The sequence below is a fragment of the Halichoerus grypus genome, chromosome 5 (genome assembly GCF_964656455.1).
Source record: "Halichoerus grypus chromosome 5, mHalGry1.hap1.1, whole genome shotgun sequence".
In the NCBI taxonomy this organism is placed as follows: domain Eukaryota; kingdom Metazoa; phylum Chordata; class Mammalia; order Carnivora; family Phocidae; genus Halichoerus; species Halichoerus grypus.
This window is the reverse complement of record NC_135716.1, coordinates 40,663,036-40,674,525: the sequence shown is the minus strand read 5'-3', so window position 1 is coordinate 40,674,525 and position 11,490 is coordinate 40,663,036.

The following is an 11,490-nucleotide window of genomic DNA, read 5'->3' as shown; positions in this document are numbered from 1 at the left end:
TGGATTCTTTACTGGCTCAGAAACCAATTTACTATTAAGTAAATAATTTCAAAATACTCTCTAAGCCGTTCTAAATTTGATGCTTAGAAATTTGGATGAGCCGAGGTTTCCAGTCTTCTAGAGATTAAAATGGGGTCTTATGCAGTGACATTTACTGTACTATTAACTTCACGGCAGAAAAGACACTCCCTTAGATGGTGCCAACATTCTCTTTCATTTTTTGAATTTCTTCTTATTTGAGCATTTTAAAGGAGTCTGATACATTTTCAGACCATTTAAGATGTATTTCGATATTGAATAGGTGGAGAGCAACAGATAACATGTTGAATATAAATTACAGATTAATCTCAATGTAGGTAAAGTGCATATCATAAAATACGTATTGAGTAATTCCTACTCAACTGGCAGCATTCTTCCTCTCTTTTTGATTCAATGTCTCCTTTTCACAAAATTAAATTCCTCTTGAGAAGCACAATAGCTGCTGACACTCAGCTGAGCATGAATTTGGGCAGGTGACAGCTCTGCACCCTTATGCATTAATCGTCACAGAGAAGGAAGTCTTTACTTTCCAAAGGATGAAACCGCCTCAAGATGTTAAGTTCAAGGTCACATAGCCGTTAGAACTGGAGTTGGATGCCAAACCCACATGTGTTCAACGCCAAAGCCCACAACCCAGGTATTTTTACCATTCTTGCGATTGTAAAATAAACTGCCAACTTTAAAAGCTCAAGGGCACAACTTTTTTCAGAAGTAAGTATGACTGTATGTATTTTAGGTACAAATAAGGTTAAAAAGTATAGTTCCAACTACAAATTAGGTGAGAGAGAAATAAATAGGCAACTAAAATAGATACTAAGTGCCGGGCATGGGATATATACAGGGGAGACACGTCACCACTTTGGAGGTCAGGGGATGTGGCATGAGAAGAGTGTCAGGAAGGTTGGGTAGGAGCCAGAGTTTGGGGAGGGGGTGTAGATGTAGAGAGGTCCTGGCTGAGGGTGCAGTAGGAACAAAAGCCAGGAGGCAAAATGGATAGCCTATGGCAAGACTCCTAATATTTTGGCTTTAACGTAAGTAAAAACAGAATGTAATGTCCAGAGTTCTCAGAAAAGTCTGTGAATAAAATGTGGCCACGTCCCCTGGTCCAGTGAAACATTTTGAATGAAGATCAAAGAGTTGGGAGTTTATATTTTGCCCGTTTCACCAAATCCCTGAGTGCCCTTGGATTTGTTTTAGCTCACATAAATAGGATTTCTCTGAAGACACTGGCCTAATAACCGATTGCCTTGTCCAGAAAGATCCACAGAGTTGTAAACATTACGCAGGCAGTTATTGAAAAGAAAGCATTATCCTGTTTGTACCTGTAAGGAGGACTGAGAAGAAAGCACTAATCCCCAGACTTGGGAAGGGTATTTGCAGTGGGTCAGAAGGAGGGCAAGGAGTTGAAGAGAGGGAATCCATTAAGCACCAGACCCTTCCTGGGCCTGCTTTCTCATCTGAGGAACACAATATTAGGATCCTTCAGATCAGAAAGATGGTGATAAGCAGGGAATGTGATTATGTTTATGAAACAATGGATAGATGGACATGAATTTTTCCATCAAAACTGTATACCCCAGATAAAAGAGTTTGTTCAACAAAATGGAAGAATATTTGGCACACTAAAACATTAACTATGTAACTCATTTGTATGCTAAGCTGAATAAAGAAATGTTAAAAGTTCAGATACAGAGCAGTAGAGTGCCTTCACTTCTTTTAAGGGTGTGGGCTCTGGAGACTGGCTGGCGTCAACTCCACCACCCGACTAGCTGTGCAACCTCAGCAAGGGACAGGATCCTAAATTGTTTTAGGATTCATAATCCTAAAATGTTTCCTAAGCACTGTAAATTTATAACTGCCATCTCCAACTACATCCTTATGATGTTATTTTTAAAAATAAAATTAAGATAATTGTTTAACCTAAAAACCATAGTATTTTCAATTACTTGATTTCTCAGTTATAAGACTCAAGAATTTTCAATAAGAATATCCTATTCTATATTCTAAGGATTAATGTGTGATTATAGTGTCCACTTGTCACTATTTTTTAAATTGATGGACTTGAAAAGTATTCAGACATTTGAATGGATGCATAGATATATTGCTAGTTCAGTTATAGATTGGAGTTTGCATATTGTAATGTAAATGTATGTCAACACTATTCTAGTTTATTATGACTGAAGTGTAATTAAACATTTTTTTTTTAAGATATTTATTTATTGAGAGAGAGAATGACAGACAGAGAGCATGAGAGGGAGGAGGGTCAGAGGGAGAAGCAGACTCCCCGCTGAGCAGGGAGCCCGATGCGGGACTCGATCCCGGGACTCCAGGATCATGACCTGAGCCGAAGGCAGTCGCTTAACCAACTGAGCCACCCAGGCGCCCCATGACTGAAGTGTAATTAAATAAAAAAGGTTGTAAAATGTGATGTGTATGTGTATATACTGTATGTGTACTTTTTAAACTAGGTATATGTCCTGACCCCTTTTTATACAGGTTGAATTTGAAATTACATTATATATACATATACTTTATTGTTCTAAATAAAGAATTTTATGCACTCTCAAAAAAAAAAAAAATCTCAGCAAGGGACAGGATCTCTCCAGTGCCTCAGTCGGTCCGTTTATAAAATGGGCAAAATCGTAATATCAATCTCAACGGTCGTGAGGAGTACATGAATTAACACAGGTAAAGTGCCTAGAACAAGGATTTACATGTACTAAACATTAAATGATGTGTCAATATTATACACTGGCGGCCTGAACCCAATGAGGCCTGCAGGTAGATTTTATTTTGCAGGCATGGCATCTGAAAAAGGAGACCTTGAGTGACTTTGGACAGAATGTGTACTCTCCATCTGACCTCAGCCCCAGCAGGAGCTCCAACAGCCAGCCTGATGCATGCATCCATGTTACTCGCTTACTCTCTAAGCACTCATGTTTGCTGGAGAATTTGTGGACTGTGGGTCCATAACAAGTGGTCACCAATCTGAGGCTGGCTTCACAAGCATGCCCCTCCTTTCTCCACCAAAGCCAACCGGCTTGTAACTATTGGTATGTCGGTCCCTCGCTCAGCCCAAGTTCTTTGAGCCCATGACAATGTTTTATTCATCTTTCTATTCATCCCCAGAACCTCCCATAAAACCTGATGCTGCTCCATGCATCTTTGTATCTGAATGAACACGCTGTAGTATGAGGCGGGATGCTGGGCTCTGAGGAAATGTGAACACATTGGGGCTCGTACGTGCAGGCTGAACTGGAAATGCATGTCGAAGGTGTGGTGGCTTAGGCAGTGCCCATGGCGTTCAAGAAACGAGGTTGTTGGGTACCCCTGCAAAGGAGGGTGTGAGGAAGGAAAGAGAAATCACAGACACAGGTGTTTGGCTTTTAAGAATGGGAGTGAAATCTGAAAATAAACACTTTGCAAATGGTCCATAATACATGTATTCTGTGTATATGCTCATGGATAGTATTTGCATTAATTCCAGCGTAATCATTTCTTTGGATAAGCAGTACCTTTTGAGTCAAATATGAGATACAATGTCTTATTCTTATTTGATAAGTCTGTGGGTTGATTTTTCATTACCCTGTACAAATACTGTTTTCTTTCAAGTTACCCTTTTCTCATTAAACAGTCCTGCCTTGGTGTACTGTGTGTTTTCCCTTTTTATTTTTAATCACAATTAATGTTCCCAGCTGCTTAGTTACATAATAATATTCTGTGCGTTTAAACACAGGCCTACAGATTAAATTTCTCAGAGAGCGAGTTCAAGAGCTGTTTAAAACCACAGGGTCCCTTTTACGGGTGCTACAAAGATTTTTTAGGAAGTCAACATTAATGATTTGAGAAACTATTTCACTACATCTTATATTAATTTCTTGTTGTAGTGGTTCTATCCTATATTAATCTCCTAAGTTGACAAACAAGTTGAGAAAGTTCTCACTTAAATTAATCAACATAAAGACACTTCCTCCATTCTTTTTAAGTTATTCCATGTGGTTGTTAGAAATCTGTTTGAGTCTTGGCTTGGAGAAATGTATCATGCACTCTTTCCTGGGAGAGAGTTTTTTTTTTTAATTAATGTGCATATTTTTTTTTATACAAGTAATGTACATGTGCTCATTGCAGAAATATTGGGAAAAAGAAATACAAAAGAATAACAGGAAAAGTATTTTAAAAATCAACTATAATTTTACTAGATAAGAGATGACTACCATTAACATTTTGGTCTATGTTCTTCCAATTTTTTCCTTGGCATACAAAATATACAAAATTGGGGGGCGCCTGGGTGGCTCAGTTGTTAAGCATCTGCCTTCAGCTCAGGTCATGATCCCAGGGTCCTGGGATCGAGCTCCACATCGGGCTCCCTGCTCCGCGGGAAGCCTGCTTCTCCGTCTCCCACTCCCCCTGCTTGTGCTCCCTCTCTCACTGTCTCTGTCTCTCTCTGTCAAATAAATAAATAAAATCTTAAAAAAAAAAAATATATATATATATATATACACAAAATTGGTATATTCTATATGCTGTTTTTTAGCCTGCATTTTAGCTTAGTAATACAATGTAAAAAGATACTAGAAAACTATTCTTAATTTTTATTCTATAGAACATTAATTTAGTAGGAATATGTTCTCCTGTTTTGCAATTACAATCTAAATTGCAATCAAGGCCCTCAGCCATCTGAAGTCAATCTTTCCTTGAATAACCAAATAAAGTGGTGTAGGCCACATCCCATGGAATGTTCTATGAAAAGCCAGCATAATAACCTTTGCCAATATTTATAAGATTTCCAGGGTAGAATGGAACACAGGATTTATAGACTTCTATCACTTCTCCATATAGTTTCAGTTGCCTTTCTCTTATTATGGATGAATTTGAATATCTTTTTATGTATTTAAAAGTCATTTGTTTATCCTTTAATTCCTCATATTCTTTGCCCACTGGAAGGTTATAAAAAAACATTTCTCTCACAATTTCTTTTAATGTTTTTGTGTTTGTTTTTTTTTACATGTGAACCCACATGAAATGAATGTGAGGCAAGATGTGAAGTATGGATCCACAGATGGTTGCCCAACTGAACCAATACCATTAGCCATGTTGAGCATACACTCAATTTCCAATTTGAATCTGAAGGGTATTTTAAATCAATTAGAGGAGGTCACTTTTTAAAGAAATGTTCTAACTCCCCTTTGTTAAAAATAAAGGACTCTTTGAGAATTGGGCAGTGACTCTCAACATATTACACAGTTCTAAATCATCTCGACCTTTTTCTTTTTTTCTTAGTTTGGACAGCTACAAAAGAAAACAGGATTTTCCTTTTGTTTCCTGAAGTGTTAGCTCAGATGTGAGCCGTCATAAGAGGAAGGGCATGCTGGGTCCTGGGCTTGACCCAGGAATGTGAGGCCGACTAATAATTTAGCTCCATCCAAACTAATACTCATTTAAATAAAATTTCATGATTCATTTAGTGTGGATGGAGCCGGTGCCCATGAGGACCATTTTTCCCCACTCAAGGCACCGTCTTCTTCTTCTGTGGGAGTGGGACCAGTTTCCATTTACTGGCTATGTGAGGAGATGCTTGTGGGACCTGTTATTCCTGTGATGTTTACTGGTTCATCTGGACTGAACACACCCCACACAGCTGTTCAGCTCACCTCTTAAACTAGTTTGGGGGGTGGGGGGCAAGCTCTTATTCTCTCTTTTTCATGAGTGTGCCTGTGTGTGTGTGTGATAGAGAGAGAGAGAGAGAGAATGGATGAGGAGTAGATGAAATTTATCTTGTGTTGCCTGAATGTCACAGGCAAAATTACATCAGTGTGTGCCTCAGGCTGTATGGGCTCCAAAGGATCCACCCAGCTGGGTCCTGGTGAGAACCAAAGACAGATACTTATTTTGCTCCCTCCAGAGGAAGAGTTTCTATTGCAGCTAATCGCCAGTGCAGCTGCACTGGTCCTGGCTCATGAAATGTTCCTAGAAAATACACTTAGGGGGATGGAGAAGCAGGAAAGAAGAGGAAATTGGGGCAGGCACGGATCTGAGGGATGACTGCTTCGTGGAAAGACTACTCTCCTGTCCTGACCACAGAACAGTCCGCTGAGAGGCCTGGGCCTGGTTCTGCAGTTGCCCAGAATGCCCAGTGCAGGGACACGTTCTTTTCTGGGGCAAAGGGCATTTTCTTCTCACTGGTAAATTTTCTCCCATAATTAAATGGAAAAAAAAAAAAGTCATTTGGCTATCTTTTTCTCTCTTTGTTCGAGGGAGAAAGGAGAAGGGTCCTTGTGTGTGTCTTGATTGTTCATTTTTTCAATCCTGATGCAAACTCCCCAGATGGGAATTTTTTTTTCCAAAGACATTTCTGGGATATAGCTCATTTGATACGTAGTCGTAATTTAAATCACTATTTAGATTGACATGATACTTCCTGTTTGGAGTTTTATCTTTCCCAAAACAAGGAAACCACATTAGGGAGTAGAGAATGCAGTTAAATGTTAAGTGTGACCCAATCCTAGAGATAGGCCTCTTCATTCTCCCGGGCGAACATCAGCAATTTCTTGTGCTAGGCCAGTCACTACTTCACGCACATTACTGAGTCCACTGGTGGCTCCAACTCCTCATTGTCTACACCTGGAATGAGCTGCCCAGGGAGTTTTGTTTAAAAAAAAAAAAAAAAAAAAAATATATATATATATATATATTAGTCATTCAGCAAACTGGATGCTCTGTTACGATCTGGTAAGCAAAGGTATCTATGATGCCACAGGACGCCACGTCCTGCCAACAGTTTGGCTTTATGAGTCTTCCAGTAAATTTCTCCCTTTCGCTTATGCAAGTTTGAGTTCACTTTCTGTCACTCATAACCACAACAGTCTGGTCAAGAGAGGGGCTGAGAGCTTGAAGGAATGAGATGTATGTGCCACATCCTTTGCTGAGTAAAAGGCCCAACCATCATCTTGCTGCTGTGTGACCATGGTGATCAGGTGTGTGCTTATGAGTTTTTTGCATGTCCAGAGAAGGTAAATGACAAACCTTCATCACAGCCGCTATACATGAGCTTTAATGTAAGAAATTGCCTATAGAAGTAGAATGTACAGGGGCACCTAGGTGGCTCAGTCAGTTGGGTGCCCAACTCTTGACTTTGGCTCAGGTCATGATCTCAGGGTTTGTGGGATCGAGTCCCGCCTCGGGCTCCACACTGAGCCTGAAGCCTGCTTGAGATAGTCTTCTCCCTCTCCCTCTGCCTCTCTCCCCCTTCACGCTGCCTTGCACTCTCTCTCTAAAAAATGAATGAATGAATGAATGAATGAATAAATAAACAAATAAATAAACGAAGTAGAATGTACATAGTATTACTCAGGAAAGAGAATTTAGGCTTAAATAGGGGAGCTTCCAGTAGAGCAATATTTTGGCCAATCTTTTATGAAAACATCTTTGTAAATCCAGATTTTCATAATTTTGGTTTGCTTACAGTGAGTGCCTCCCCTGTCTCAGGTTGCTGCCCCCTATTGGGGAAGGGAAGAACAGAGTTATTGGTTGTGGCAGATAAGATGCAGTCAACATCAATTCGTAATGAAAGTAAAATAAAATTTAAATCTTCCCTTTTGATAAACTAACTCCAATATAAACCCAATGGTTATATCTAAATATTTAAAGGGCCAATAGGTCTGATTAATGAGTTTTTTAAATTGTGAAATTTGGTTATAACCCTATCTTGGCATATATTCCACGGGCAATTGAAAAGACTATGTATTCTGCTATTTTTGGGCGAAATGTTCTATAAGTGTCAGTTAAATCCTGTTGCTTGATGATGTTCTATATCCCTGCTGATTCTACGCCTAGCTGTTCTATCAATTGTACAGAGAGGGATATTGGATTCTCCAACTGTAACTGTGGATTTGTCTACTTCTCCTTTTAATTCTAGTACCTTTTGCTTCACATATTTTGTAGCTCACTGTTTGGTGCCTTCATCATATCTAAGATTGCTATGTCTCTTTGGTGGATTAATCCATTTGTCATTACATAATATGCCTATTGTGGGTATATTTCTTCATTCTGAAGTGTACTTTATTGATATTATTACAGCCACTTCTGCTTTCTTTTGATTAATGTTTGCATGATACGTCTTTTTCTTTTTACTTTCAACCTATATAATAGGTTGAAATATAAATATAGTTATATTTAAGTGAGTTTCTTATAGACAGCATTCAGTTGGGTCATATTTTCTAATCCATCCTGCCAATCTCTTTCAATTGATGGATTTAGATCATTTACATTTTTGAATTATTTTTATTTATTTATTGAAGTATAGTTGACATACAATGTTCTTTTAGTTCCAGGTTACAACATCATGATTTGACAATTCTGTATATTATGCTATGCTCACCATGATAAGTGTAGTCACCATACAATGTTATTACAATATTATTGACTATATTCCCTATGCTGTACTTGAAGTTTGTAACTCTTAGTCCCCTTCACCTATTTCCCCAACCTGGCTCCAACTCCTCCTCTGGAAACCACTAGTTTGTTCCCTGTATTTATGATTCTGTTTCTGTTTTTATTTTGTTTTTTTTTTTTTAGATTCCACATATAAGTGAAATTATATGGTATTTGTCTTTCTCTGTCTGACTTATTTCACTTAGCATAATATTTCCTGGGTCCATTCATGTTGTTGCATATGGCAAGATCTCATTCTTCTTTTATGGCTGAGTAATATTCCATTGTATGTATATACCACATCTTCTTATTCATTCATCTACTAATAAATATTTGGGTTGCTTCCATATCTTGGCTATTGTAAATAATGATGCAATAAACATTGGGGGTGCATATATCTTTTTGAATGAGTGTTTTGTTTTCCTCAGGTAAATAGCCAGTAGGAGAATTACTAGAACATATGGTATTGTATTTTTAATTTTTTGAGGAATCTCCATACTATCTTCCACAGTAGCTGCACCAATTTACATTCCCACCAACAGTGCATGAGGGTTCCCTTTTCTCCACATCCTCACCAATGCTTGATCCTAGGCCATTCTGACAATTATAAAGTGGTATCTCATGATTTTTGATTAGATCATTTACATTTAATATAATTATTGATATTAGGACTTAAATCTGCCATATTATTTTTTGTTTTCTATTTGTTCTATTTCTTATTCTTCTGTTTATTTTTCTTGATTTTTTTGTGGATTACTTGAACAATTTTTGGAATTCTATTTTTATTCATCTATAGAGGGTTTTTTTAACTTTAATTTTTTTTAAAGATTTATTTATTTGAGAGAGAGATCATGGGCAGGGGGGAAGGGTAGAGGGAGAAGCAGACTCCCTGCTCAGCAGGGAGCCCGATGCGGGACTTGATCCTGGGACTCTGGGATCATGACCTGAGCCAAAGGCAGACTGAACCTTAACCGACTGAGCCACCCAGGTGCCCTTAACTTTAATTTTTATTTTAAAATCATTCTGTACATTCTCCTAGGACCATAGTATTTGGGGTGTATCTCTTTGTAGCTTTTTTAATGGTTGCTCCAGCTATTACTTTATATATGCATAATTTATTATAGTCTAATGATGTCAATATTTTATCAGTTCAAGTGAAGTATAGAAAACTTAAATCCCTTTATATCCTTTTGCCTTCCCCTGCTTATAAATTCTTTTAAATATTTTCTCTACATACATACATTTTTTTAAGTAGGCTCCACACCCAGTGTTGAACCCAATGTGGAGCTTGAACTCACGACCCTGAGATCAAGACCTGAGCTGAGATCAAGAGTCAGATGCTTAACCGACTGAGCCACCCAGGTGCCCTTCCTCTATATACATTTAGAGTCACAACAGACAGTGTTATAATTTTTGCCTCAACCATCAGACATAATTCAGAAGCTTAAGAGGAGAAGGAAATGTATTTACTTTTAACTTTTACTTTTTCTATTGTTCTTTCTTTCTTCCTGATATTCTAGGATTCTTTCCTTCTGCATTTCTTTTCTGTTTAGAGAACTTCTTTCAGCCATTCTCTTAAGTCTGCTGATGACAAATTCATTTAGTTTTTCTTCAGCTGATAATATCTTGATTTTCCCTTAATTTTTGAAGGATATTTTCACTGGACATAGAATTCTGGGTTGTCAGTTTTTTCATTTCATCACTTGCAAAATGCAACATTTTCTTCTGGCCTCCATGGTTTCTGAAGGGAAATCTGCATCATTCAAGTTGTTTTTGTTCTACATGTAAGTTGTTTTGTTCTACATTGCTTCTCTGACTGCTTTCAAGGTTTTTTTGTCTTAGTTAAAAAAAAAAAAATAAGCTCTGAATTTTATTATTATACTCAGCAGGCATAAAATTACATTTAAATAAATATAAGAACAAATACTATATTCAGTTTTGAGAAATTTGAGTTGGTATGGATTTCTTTGGTTTATCTCGTCTGTGATTCACTCACATCTTTAATCTGTAGGTTTATGTATTTTGTCAAATTTGGAAAGTTTTCAGCCATTATTTCTACAAGTATTTTTTCAGCTTTGCTCTCTTTCTCCTCTTGTATTTGGATTTGGATGACAGAAATGTTAGAATTTTGTTATGGGCCCACAAGTCCCTGAGCCTCTGCTAGTTTTCTTTCTTCTTTCTTCTTCTTCTTCTTCTTTTTCTCCCCCCCAGTCTATTTTCTCTTTATTATTCAGATTGGGCAAATTTATTGCTGTATATTCCAGCTCACAGATTTCATTTTTCTCTGGCCCCTGCATCCTTCTAAGAAGCCCGTCTACTGAGTTAACTTTTGTTATTGTATTTTTAAGTTCTCAAGTTTCCATTTGGTCCTTTTTACCTTCTATTTCTGTACTGAGACTATATTTCCTTACTCAGACTTTCAATTTTTTCATGTTTCAAGCATGTTTGTAATTGCTTTTTGAAGCCTTTTCAGATGGCTCCTTTAGTACCTTTGTCAGATAATTCTAACATCTCTGCCATTTTAGCGTTGGCATCTATTGATGATCCTTCGTCTTCTGAGATTTTTCAAATATTTGGCATATGAGTGGTTTTCGATCGAAAACTGGACATTTTGGAAATTATGTTATGAGACTCTGATCTTACTTAAACTTCCTGTTTAAGTAAGAACTGGCTGTTCTGATGCCAATCTGGCAGAGGAAGGGAGGAGCACTGCCTTGTTACTGCCAGGGTGGGGGAGTGTGGGGCTGAGGGGGTAGGAGGCCACATTCACCACCTGACCTCTGTTCACACTGGACAGGGAAAGGGCTCCTAGTTACTGCTGGGCAGGGGTGGGAGCTCTAGATCCCACTAGGCACCCACTAATACATACCACCCTGGCTGGGAGGGGCAGAAGTGCCTTGTTACTGCTGACACCACAGGAAGGTGGCTTCATTACCTCTGGGCAGTGCTGAAAGTCCCGACTCTCTACTCGGCCTCCTTTGACAACACCTTAGCGGGGGCGGGGGGGGGGGGAGCGGCACC